Genomic DNA, 12946 nt, shown 5'->3' on the forward strand with positions numbered 1-12946 from the left:
AGCAAAAGAGACAATAACAAAAACAAAGAGAAACCCCACCAACTGGGAGAACATTTTTGCACCCAACACTAATGATAAAGGACTGATCACAAAAATCTGCAAAGAGCTGATGAGACTCAACAACAACAAAGAAAATAATCCAGTCAAAAAATGGGCAGAAGAGCTAAAAAGAAACTTCTCTGAAGAGGAAATGCAAATGGCCAACAGGCATATGAAAAAATGTTCAACATCACTTGTCATCAGGGAAATGCAAATCAAAACTACCATGAGATACCATCTTACACCAGTGAGAATGGCACATATTAAAAAAACTAGCAACAACAAATGCTGGCGAGGGTGTGGAGAAAAAGGAACTCTTCTGCACTGTTGGTGGGAGTGCAAACTGGTCCAACCACTGTGGAGAGCTGTGTGGAGATTTCTGGACCTACTAAACATAGAGCTTCCATATGATCCAGCAATTCCACTCCTAGGTATTTACCCAAAGGACATAGAAACATCAATTCCAAAGAGCACCTGCACCCCTATGTTTATAGCAGCACTGTTTACAATAGCTAAGCTTTGGAAACAACCCAAATGCCCAAAAATAGATGACTGGATCAAGAAGATGTGGTACATATATACCATGGAATATTACTCAGCATTCAAAAAAGATAAACACATGCAATTTGCAGCAACATGGATGGCGCTGGAAGGGATCATGCTCAGCGAAATAAGCCAAAAAGAAAAAGAAAAATACCGGATGGTCTCACTCATAGCAGGAATCTAGAAAACTTAAATAAGGGACCAGGAAAATGAATAACTATAAGAAAGTGAAAATCGGAGTCGGCAAAAAACTATGAACCAGAGACACTTTTAGGGGGGCGGGGGCGGGAGGGGAGGGATTGGGGTCAGAATGGGGGGGCTGTAATTGTATGGGGAATATAACAATAAAATTTATTAAAAAAAAAAAAGAATTTAAGTTGCTTCCATCATACATATGTATTTTAAAACTTTTCTCTGAAATATTTCATAAATTAAATTTTTCAACAAATTTTTAAAAACAAAAATAGCTTCAAATCAGTTGCAAATAGTTTAAGTAACTGATGAAGATAAACTTAGTACAATAAATAAAATCACTTATTTTCATTGACATCTAATTTTGTTTACATAATATAGAAATTTTATTTAAAGAGAGAAATGTACTAGTTCAGGTAGAGTGACATTTGCTACAAATGACAGTGACTTGGTGTGGGATGGTCTATGTTGATTTGGTTTGGGTTAACACATACTACTGGACTTGGGTTGTGAATTTTGCTTCCCAAATGCTTGGCAAACATGTTAAGTATTTCTGAGAACATACCAATTGATATTGATTGTACTTTTTCTCCATCCCTACTGTCATTACATTTGTAAATTTTTCCAGAACTGTAATTTTTCTGTAACATTAGGTATATGTTCTAGAAGACTTATTGGCTACTATTTCTGAATCAATACCCTCACACTGTTGGGGTTTTTGGAATCTGTGGGTTTGGAGTGCGGAGTCCTTGGAGTCACTCTGGAAAAGGTTTCACCAGAGCTCCCTTTTCAGTGACACGTGGTGCGTTTCCCAGGCGAGTTTATAGACACAAGTGGGCAGGAAGAGCTGCCCCACAAGGGATAGGTTTGCTAAGAGAGGCCTGCGTGGTTGCAGGCGGGCAGACTTGACAGGTCATGGGCAAACAGGAGGCTGCTGCCCTGCAGAGGGACAGATTTGGTGAAAAAGAGTCACCTGCATAAACACAGGTGGGCAGAGGAATTGCTGCCCCGAGCCTGTGCAGACACTGAACTGATATAGTCTTCTTCTATTTGGGAGGGGCTCACTCCATGTGAGCCTCAGGATTAGTTGCTGATTTTGGGTAACTATGCAGAATCTGAAAGGGAACGGAGATTCCACAATGGGCGTCAATCTCCATATCTTTACCTTTGGGGTCTGTTGAGCTCAATCTCCATATCCTTACCCTTGGGCCTGTGCTCTGGATTTCAGTCTGATACCTGCTTGGGTTTTATGCTTTGTAATCTAGATTTTGGTGCCTAAGGATTTTGGTTTCCATAGCTGTGTCAATGACTATGCTAATCCCTTCTACTCCCACCTCCTTGTGTGAGCCAGGTTTCTGGTCTTGTGGTGCCTCCTTTTCAGTTATTTTTTTTCTGCTCCTGTCCTGCATTAACACCACCGCTGAAGCAGTGTCCTGGAGCTATTGCTGTCTGGTCAGTAATCTTTACTCTTGGACTGTGGAGACTCCAGTTAAAACTGATTCCTATGATATTCAAGACTCTTGGTCTTTTTCTAATTTGATCTTCCAAATTCCTTAAAGTACCCTGTGTGCCCACACAGGCAGAGTATTTGCTCAGCCCAAACGATTATACCACTTACTTCCCCTGACAAGATTCCCTTGGCCTGAAATCATTGTAGCAGCGTGGTCCCCAGGAAAAGGGGAGGTTCCAGGTTCCCTGCCCCACCCAAAGGACGGTGGAGCTGAGCAAGGAGAGAAGATGCTGTAGAGGAGAAAGGAAGAAAGGAAGCAGGATGGAGAGCCAGAAGGAGACCTGGAGGAGGCCTATGGAGCCGAGAGACACGTGAAGAAACTGCGCTTGCCTTTTGGTCGTGGACTGGGTGACACAGATGTGGGTGAGAGAGCCGTGGGGAGGTGACAATGGCGGTTTTGTCTTCATTTTAATTTTGCTCTTTTTCTTCCAGACTTGTCTGGCTGTTTCTAATCCTTTTCTGTGGGACCCCACTGGAAGATGCTTTAGACTTGTGGCAGGCTTTGGGGCCTTGCTCTGGGGCAATCCTGCTTGGGTGGACTTTTACCCACGAGGGGACGGGTAACTTTGCTGCTTGATTTAGAAACTATATTCTTTGCCTTTTCTGTATTATTTCCTAATTGTATTAAAGTTCCTTCCCATTAAAATCTCATGGTTTGTGTTGATGAGGCGATGGCAGAACCCATTTAGAGTAGGCAGGTTTTTGGGGTCTTGGGTGCCCGTCTCCCTGCCCTGTAACATCCCTACCTTTTTCCTCAGGTATTTATTAAAACCATATGCATCTTTCAAAGTACATTTTATTTATTTATTTATTTATTATGTATTTTTAAAGATTTATTTATTTGTACAAGAACTGGGGTACAGGCCAGATGTGCGGGAGGGTGAGAGGATTCACCAGAGACAGAGCGGGGAACAGAACAGGCAGACTGATGAAATGCACTGCTAAGGGGAGCAGTGGGCGAGACAGGAGAGGTCTGCTTCGCCTGCTTCATGTGGTCTGCTTCATGTGGGACCCTTGCCAGCCAGTCAGGATCTAACCGGTGCTGTAGAGGCTGCGGACAGCGCTCAACCACCTGAGCCACCAGGGGGGCTCAAAGTACATTTTCTTTTTTTTTTTTTTTTTTAGAGATTTTATTTATTTATTTATACAAGCACTGGGTACAGTCAGAAGCGCGGGAGGGTGAGAGAATTCACCAGAGCCACAGCGGGGAGCAGAGTAGGCAGAAGGCTCGAAGTACACCGCTGAGGAGAGCAGCGGGCGGCAGGAGAGGTCTGCGCGCCATGTGGGACCTTCCTACGGTGGCCGGGGAGCAGCTGGGAATTGAACCGGCGCTGCAGAGGCCGTGCACAGCTTCGCAGCCCAGCGCTCAACCGCTGCGCCACCAGGGAGGCCCCCAAAGTACATTTTAGATGCTACTTCCGTCACCAATGTTTTGCATTTTCCTCTGGTTGAAATTCATCATCCGTGTCATTTGGGGACCTAATTGTAACATGCTGCTCCAGTTCTACAGTGAGGCATGTTATGTGTCTTACTAAATTCTCTCAAATGCAGACACCACACTCCTTCGTTCAAGACCTATGTCTAGACAGAATACTGTGTACCTGACACTGTATATATACAGCAGTCAGCTCACCCATGATGTGCTTTTGAACACAACTGGCATAATATTAGCACTGGCTTGAATCACTATTGGAAGGTGACCTGGCATCAGAGTAATAATCCTTTCCTCTTGTATGTAGGACTTTTCAAAATATTTTCACACTGTGCTATCTAATTCCTAAGACTGGAACATATGGCATGTTCAAAATCTATAGTTTATCACTTACCACATTTGTGCAGGTTACTTTACCTCTCTAAAAATCATCTTCCTTGTCTGCATGATTGGCTTAGGACATGTAGATCATAGGGCAACTGTGAGAGAGAGTCAGCGAGGAGCGAGGTTAGGCATGTGGTGGGCACACATGGTGAATGGCCACCACATGCTCAGAGCACTGCTGGCAAAGTTCTATGTGGCACACAAAACCCAGTTTGGAATGCAGATTATAATCACAGGGCATGCCACGGGGGTTGTCTCTATTTTTCAGCGTAGATTTCTCTTTCACCTTCAAAATTACACAGAGGTTTATCATCTGGAAAAACATGTCTTCTGGAATAATGGAAATGAGAAAACAAACTCCCTCCTCCCTTGTTTTAGGGCTAGGTAAACTTCCAGCCAAGTGGTTGTTTCGTTCCAACTCTCATGGGAAAATGCTATCATCCTTTCCATTCTCTGCTGAGATAATACCTCTGGGTAATTGAGATTCTATGGAAAGTTTTTCAAAAATAATTATGATTTTCAACATTATGGCCTTTTTCATTGATCATTTCATCTCTGATGATTGTAATCTGATATTAGGAATTACCTCAGAACAAATCAAACTAAGGGTAGCTGGGGTCACTCTTTTCATGTCGATAACCTATTTCCAAATCCCAAGGTCTTGGAAAAAACACCATGTTTGAACTCTCTTGATGTTCAAAGCACCATGGCTCCCTATCAGTGTAGGTGTGTATTCAGGTCACTGGGTCCTGAACCTGGGGCTCTCTCACCCAGTTTCAGGTCTGGGCATCTGTCATGTAGTGAATTGAAAGTATCTCCTATTACTTAAAACTCCTGATGTATAGAATGGGAATCACTACCTTAAAAACCAAAGGAATATTCAGTTTCATATATTTAATATTTTGGAGGGCAAACTGAGAATTCGAAGATGTCTTGATAAGCACAATAAATTCTAGAAGCAGAGCATAGTAAAATGTCAGTACATTCTCCAATGTAGACCATACCTGGAATATTGCATCCAATTCTGAATGAGCTTGCAAGAAGAACTTTAATAAATTAGATGTTAAACCACTGAAGGTAGTGAGGGTTTGAAAATTATCAGATGAGCACATAATAGAAATATACAGGTCAAGAAAAAGCAGTTCAAAAATGGGAAGATAAAGTAGAGAGGCTAATCATCCAGGTATGAGGCCTCTTGGCCAAGGAGGAGGCTCATTATAAGGTCATTGTTCTAAGGACTTTTCACATCAGAATTGAGAAAATGTCAGAATCTAAGAAAAGAATTTATGAGCTGGCAGAAACTCAGCAGGTGGCTGACCTATGTGGAACCCATAGATAGACCAAGCAATCCTGACAAAAAAGAAAACAAAAAACCTGTGGCTTCACACTCCCAGACTTCAAAATATACTACAAAACTATGATAATCAAAAAAGAATAGTACTGGTACAAAATTAGCCACACAGATCAATGGAATAGAATTGAGAATCCAGAAATAAACCCACACTTACATGGACACCTAATCTATGACAAAGCAGTCAAGGGTATATACTGGAGAAAGGAAAAATCCTTCAACAAATGGCATCAAGGACACTGGACAGCCACATCCAAAAGAATGAAACTAAAACACTATCTCACACCACCTACAAAAATCATTTCAAAATGGATTAAAGACTTGAACATGAGAGCTGAAGTCATAAAATACATAGAAGAAAACATAGGTACAATGCTCCATGACTTTGGTTTCACTGATGATCTTCTAGATTTGTCTCCAACAGCAAGAGAAATGAAAGAAAATATAAACAAATGGGACTATACCAAGATAAAAACTCTGTCAGAGAAAGAAACTATTACTAAAACAAAAAGACACCCTATTGAATGGAACAAAACATTTGTATATCTGACAAAGGGCTGAAATCCAAGATCTATTAAAAACTCATAAACTCAACAAAAAAGAAAACAAATAACTGAATCAAAATATGGGCGGAAGTGCTGAACAGATATTTCCCTAAAGAAGACAAACAGATGGACAACAGGCACATGGAAAATGTTTCATTATCACTTATCAGGGAGATGCAAATCAAAACCAAATGAAATTGTGCCTCACAATTGTGAGAATGATCCATACCAAAAAAGATCAGAAACAACAAATATTGGTGAGGATGTGGAGAAAAAGGAACACCCGTACAATATTGGTGAGAATGTAGTCTGGTCCTGTCCCTATGGAAAACAGGGTGGAGGTTTCTCAAAATATTAAAAATGGATCTACCACATGACCCAGAAATTCCATTCCTGGTATCTGCCCAAAGAATCCCAAAACACTAGTTTGAAGGGATCTATGCACTCCTGTGTTCAGTTTAGCACTACTTACAATACCCAAGTTATGGAAACAAACTAAATGCTCAAAGACAGATGAGTGGGTTAGGAGATTTACACACATACACACACACACACATAGGTGTATATACATAATGGAATACTACATAATTATTAAAAAAGATAGTCTTGTCATTTGTAACAACATGGATAGAACTGGAAGGGGATAATTCCAAGTAAAATAAGTTAGAAGGAGAAAGCCATATAGTGGACAGTTTCACTTATATGTGAAATATAGAGAAACAAAACAAAGGGTTAGAGAAAATCAAACTAATAGCAAACCCTAGAAATCTGACTGTAGAATTGAGGTTACTGGTGGAGGGGTGGGATGAGAACAAATTGGGCATGGGGCATATAACTGTGGTAGAGGACTATGGATGCCTTTGCGGTGGGTGTGGGTGTGGCATGGTAACATACATTTGAAAGGTATGACCTTAGACGTCTGCAACATATACAATATTGTAGACCAATGTTACCTTAATACAAATAAATAAATAAATAAAATAATAAAATTGTGTGGTCCTACAACCTAATTCCTCATATACTATTTTTGAAATTTTTTTTTTATACTTTGAATTAATGGGATGAAACTACTGTGTAAATTAAGGTAAAACTGTATTTTGAATCAAGAAGTTTTCATCATTTTGGAAAATAACATCACCTATGACAAAGCTGCTTATGGAATTCACATGACAGGCACCAGTGTCTTTGTCAGCCTAAACATGTAGTGTCAAAGTCAATGATTTACATTTGCGTGCAAGCATCTAAAACCTTCACAATGTATTTCCCCCTGAGCATGTGCCTATTTAAATCATATTTTTCTATAGATTTTCTTTTTTATTTTATAGCTAAGAGTTTACATTGAATTTTAAAAACCATATGTGTCGTTAGGCTATGTTACCTAGGAATATTATTCCAAAGTAGTAAATGGACTGTGCGTAATATTATTCCAAAGTAGTAAATGGACTATTCCAAAGTAGTTGATGGGAGAAGAGAAAAAAGAATGTGGAAATGTTATTCTAGTGTTGGAAATGTGGACATAGTGTCTTTTAAGTGTCTTTTAAGAACAAGAATGTATGATGCTTACCTATTAAAAAATGTTTCCTAACCCCCTGGAAAATTTTATTAAGTGATATTTTGTGGAATTTTTTTTAAAAAGGGAAGCATATTTCCTGGAAAGATCAGTTCATGGTGGTGGGGGGGCAAAGAAGGGAAAAGAGAGAGAGAGAGAGAAAATATGAACAGAATGTATTTGGGAGGTGTTTTAGTCAGTATAGGTTAAGCAGCTAAACTATATTTACCTAATAAACAATTCCCAAATTCTAGTGGCTTAAAAAGACAAAATTTTCTTGCTTCTTGGACACATACTACCTGTCCATTGCAGGTGGATAGAGAGCTCTGCTCTCTGAGGCCCTCACTCAGAGTTCCAGGCAAAGAGAGGCAAGGTTGGGACATGGAAAAATAAGGAGAAGTGTATGGGTAGATGCTTTTTCCTGGATGTGACACATGTCATTGTCATTCATAGTTCATTGGCTAGAGCAAGGCACATGGCCATACTTTGCTTTGAGGGGCAGAAATCTGCCACTTTCCCCTGTGTCTGAGGGTAGAAGGAAATTAAATTTGGGTGTAGAATGACATCTACAGTAGAAGAAAGCTGGGACTGAAATTGGATGCTCAACAGAAGCAAATCATAGAATAAGTGCCAGATTTGGCAGAAATCTTGGGGAGGCCCTTGATCTTCTCACCAATCAAAAGCTAGCACATCCAAATATTTACATAAATAGCCAATGTGACTAGTGGAAGAGGGGTTACTACAAATCACAAATTTGTACTTTTTGTCACATCTGCACCCCCTCTTCCTTTGACACCCAGACAGCACCACTAACTTTGCCAGGAACCCTTCATCATACTGTGAAGAAAAAAATATCATTGCGGTAAACTGACTAGGAATGTAGTCTCTTCTACGAAACAGTGTTTTCAATAGGAAGCTGCTGGGCAGATTCACAAAGGGGGCCAATAACTAAACAACCCCCTTAGCTAAGGAACTCACTGGAAATGTTTTTCAGAATATGTGTCCACTAGATGGCGTGAAGCGCTTGCCTATTTTGAACTGGTGTGCAAAGTAGGGAACCAAGAACATGAAAATAAAATATTGAACACGAAGTGGGGGAATGTGAACTACTGTTTATTATTAGGTAATAATAAAATAAGCTTTATTGCGGTGGCACTAAATAAACATATCCCTCATAACACTAGAGCCAATTACGTGGTTTCTTTCCTCTCCAACCATATATTTAAATCATCATGTATTAAAATTATAGTTGATTGATTCTGAAATGCAATACATATACGTAATACATTTTCAAGGGCAGTTCACTTGTGAGTACTATTCATAAAAAGAGGCAGATATTTATTTATAGTAAACTAATCAGCTGGTCAGGCAACCAATGTTGACTGAACACTTTTCATAGGCAAGGCCTGTTGTGTGAGGATTTCTACAGCATGTATGGTGGTAGAGGACAGTGGTTTAAGTCTTTGGGGCCAGACAATCCAAGTCTGACCCCTTCATTTCTATCATTTATTAGCTATAATGCTGAGAACGTTACTTAACCTTTCTGTGTCCTGGCTTCCTTGTCTGTATTTTTTTTTAAAGATTTATTTATTTTATGCACACAAGAGTGGGGTATAAGCCAGAGGTGCGGGGGTTGGGGGCGGGGGTGAGAGGATTCACCAGAGACACTGGGGAACAGAACTGGCAGATCAATGGAAGTACACTGCTGAGGGAAGCCACAGGCAAGTCAGAAGAGGTCTGCTGCACCTTGTGGGCTGCTCGCTGGCTGGCCGGGAATCGAACTCATGCTGCAGAGGCTGTGGACAGCTTCACAGGGTGCATCTCAACCCCTTGTGCCACCAGGGAGGCTCGGCTTCCTTATCTGTAAATGGGAATAGTAATACCTACCTTACAGTTATTACCAAGAGTTCATCTTTGTAAAGATTTTCAAATAGTGCCTGCAACATATTGTTAGACAAGTATTATCATTATTATGACCTGATTCTTCACTTTACAAAGGAACTCATTGTGGGATTCACCTGAATAAAAATGTGTAAGGTACCTATCATGTGTAAGCCATGGTGGTGGCCACTGTGTACCTTTCAAAGGCCTGTGAGAAGGTGGGAAACATGGCGCCTGCCTTGTGGAATTTAGCAATTTCATAGGAGAGATGAGATCCCACAAGTAACTAAAGCACCAGCCAGAGTGACACTAGTGACTATGATCTTCTGAAAAAGGAAAAGAGCATTTCAGTAGAGCTTCCCAAAGTAGGAGGGGGTTCAATGGGTGGGATTTGGGAAAGGAGTCTCAGTAGAAGGATCTGTGTGAACAAATCTAGATCAGCTGTGGAACCTAGAGAAGGGGGAGTGAATGAAGCAAGGAGGCCTTAATAGATGATGATGTGGAGCATCTTTATGTCTTTTTTTTTGTCATCTGGTTATCCTCTTTGGTGAAATGTTTACTCATGTCTTTTACTCATTTTCTAATTAGATTTGTTTGTTTACATTTGAGTTTCCAGACTTCCTAATATATCAAAGTTCTCATCTCTAAACAACATCACATAGAGGGTGAGGACTTCAACATATGTATTTTGAGGGATTACATGCAGTCCGTGATGCAGGTGATGACCATGGGCCAGTGTCTTCTCTTGCTCATACCTCCATTCCATTCTTTTTTTTTTTAAGATTTTTTTTTTTATATATGCATACAAGAACAGAGATACAGGCCAGAGGTGGGGGGAGGGGTGAGAGGATTCACCAGAGACAGAGTGGGGAACAGAACAGGAGGACTGACTGAAATATACTGCTGAGGGGAGCAGAGGGTGAGGCAGGAGATGTCTGCTACGCCACGTGGGTCATCTACCTGGCCGGGGATCGAACTTATGCTGCAATAGTTTTGGATAGCTTCATAGTGCTGACACTTAACCCCTTGTGGCCCTCCATCTCATTCTTGATGGACTTAGACCCAATCCAATAGATGCATGGAAAGGCAAAGAATCCTAAGTTAAGAAAACATTACTTGATTTCTCAAAAACATTGATATTAATGGTCTATCATGAGTTGGCAAGAATAAAGCTTACTCTACGTGAGAAAATGGGAACTCAGTATGGAGGTAATCTTGAGATGTAGAAAAAAGGGTTAAGTATTTTTGTTCCACACGTCTGCACCTGTGAGACCAAGCCTACTCTCCCCTTAACACAGATAAGCAGCTTTCTCCCTTCCAACAGGCAGTAAGCCCATCAGCGCTGCTGAAAGAACACGATAATCGCTCCTTTTAAGGACCTGATTTCAGGGAAAGAGATAGATCTCTCAGTATCAACCACAAAACCAACATTGCTTGGCCTTCATAGAGAGTCTTCTAAAGACACACCGGTAGCTTTTGGCGAAAATGCTCTGGACAGCTCCCAACATATGTCTGGAATGAAAACACTCCTTGTGGATTAACTTCAGGTATTGCTGGCATCTCTCTCTTTATGCCTCAGAGCCAAAGAAAGTAGCAGGGTGGGGCATTAATATCTGGCCTTGGGCTGGATGAACCCAACTCATCTCTACCAGAGTATTATGCCCTCAGTGCTAGTCCAAGTCAACTGTGGTTCAGCTTAAGGCCCAGAAAACTAGGATACTACTTGTTACTCTAGCCCTCCTTCCAAAAGAAGATAAATATGATTCTAAACTTTGCACTGAGATCACAGTGTTTAATGAGCATGGAGACAAGCCATAACACAAATACAAAGAGATCTTCAGAACTGTTTACCTGACTTTGAATTATACACTAGTGCAGAAGTAGAAGAGTAAAGACTTTCATCTATAGCTAATGTTGAAGAGTGAAGAACTGGATTAATTATTGGGGTGCACTTTTAGGAAATAAAGCAAAATTAATCCTACTTGTGCCTTGTGGTGACCTCAGGAATATAAGAAATCTATCCCTATATATTATAAATTTCAACATTTTCAAGGGAAAGAAATGCTTTTAGTGTGGGCTTGGAGAGCCATTTTAACAGTTGTGTACAGACTGAGAGCAGATTTTTTTGGGGAGGAAGGGAGATCCTTGAAGGGACAAGGGTCTCTACAATAGAAAATGTGATAGAATTGGGGAAATTCATGAATTAAAAGTGGTTCCTCTCACCATGTGAAATTCAAGTCCATAAGGAATCTAATACTCGAAGAGAAAATTAAGCATCAGATAGAATACTGTATTGAGGGTCTCAACTACAGTAGTCTTGGGGCCTCCCTTGCAGGGGTTAAAGTCTCAGCACTATGAAGCTATCATACCAGCCACTGCAACCTAAGTTCGGAGTTAACCAAGCTGGCGCAGCAGATATCTCCTGTCTTGCCCACTTTGCCCACTGCTCCCCTCAGCAGTGTATTTCAGTAGATCTGCCTGTTTTGCTCCCCACTCTGTCTCTGGTGAATCCTTTCACCCTCCACCTCTGGTCTACACCCCAGTTCTTGTATGCATAAATAAATAAAAAGAAATCTTTAAAAAAATAATCTACAATAGTCTTTCTCCAGTTCTTATAATTATAACTCTCACAAAGATGAAGAAATAATAAGGCAGGATAATTGTGTACTAAAATGTTTTAAAGAGTCAACATAATGTTTTTGCTTTTTTTAAAAAAGTAATTCACTTCCAAAAAGGTAAACACTTTATCTAAGGTCTTACATCTAGTTAGTAGCCATGTAGACTGGTGTTACAGAAAATCCCAAAATGCACAACACGATAAGCATACCATTTAAACTGAGTCATCCTTACTTATCCAGTAAACATTTCTCAAACTCGGGGAATATGCTGAATGCTGGCAAAGCAGACAAAGAAACAGCACAGGGCCTGCTCTCCATAGGGTGTGTATTTAGTGAAAAAGACATGTAAGCAAAGCTGTATTAAGAGGCATAAATAGCACACGTCAATCTGATGAGGACCTGGAGGAAGTCACATTTGCAGGAGTGGGTAGGGAGTCAAATGGGGGTATCCCAGAAAAACGAATCTTTGCAAAACTCTGGGGCAAGCAAGACCAAGAGAGTGTTTAAGAGGCCAGAGTTTGTGAGCAGTGTGTGTGTGTGTGTGTGTGTGTGTGTGTGTGTGTGTGTGGAGAGTGACTCCCAGGAGGTAAAAAGTAGGGGAGCTCTTTTTTCTCCTTGGATGCTATTTAGGTTAGAATTTACCCCACAAGCCTGAGTGAGGTCATGTCTAATGTGAAAGAAATCTTAGAAATCAGCTTTTCCACTATTTTTATGTTGTTTTTATTGCAGCTACAGTTTTAAATTACTGGATTAATCCTGAACAAGTAGTAAATTCACAGTGTTCAATGATCAAAATGAAGTATTAAATGTAAAAACAAAATCCCTCTCTTCCTCTGCTGGATTTTACATTTTTTTTTTTAATAGAGGCATGTTTTATTTATTTATTTGTTTGTTTGTTTGTT

The sequence above is a fragment of the Talpa europaea genome, assembly GCF_964194135.1.
Source record: "Talpa europaea genome assembly, chromosome: 14".
Taxonomy (NCBI): Eukaryota; Metazoa; Chordata; class Mammalia; order Eulipotyphla; family Talpidae; genus Talpa; species Talpa europaea.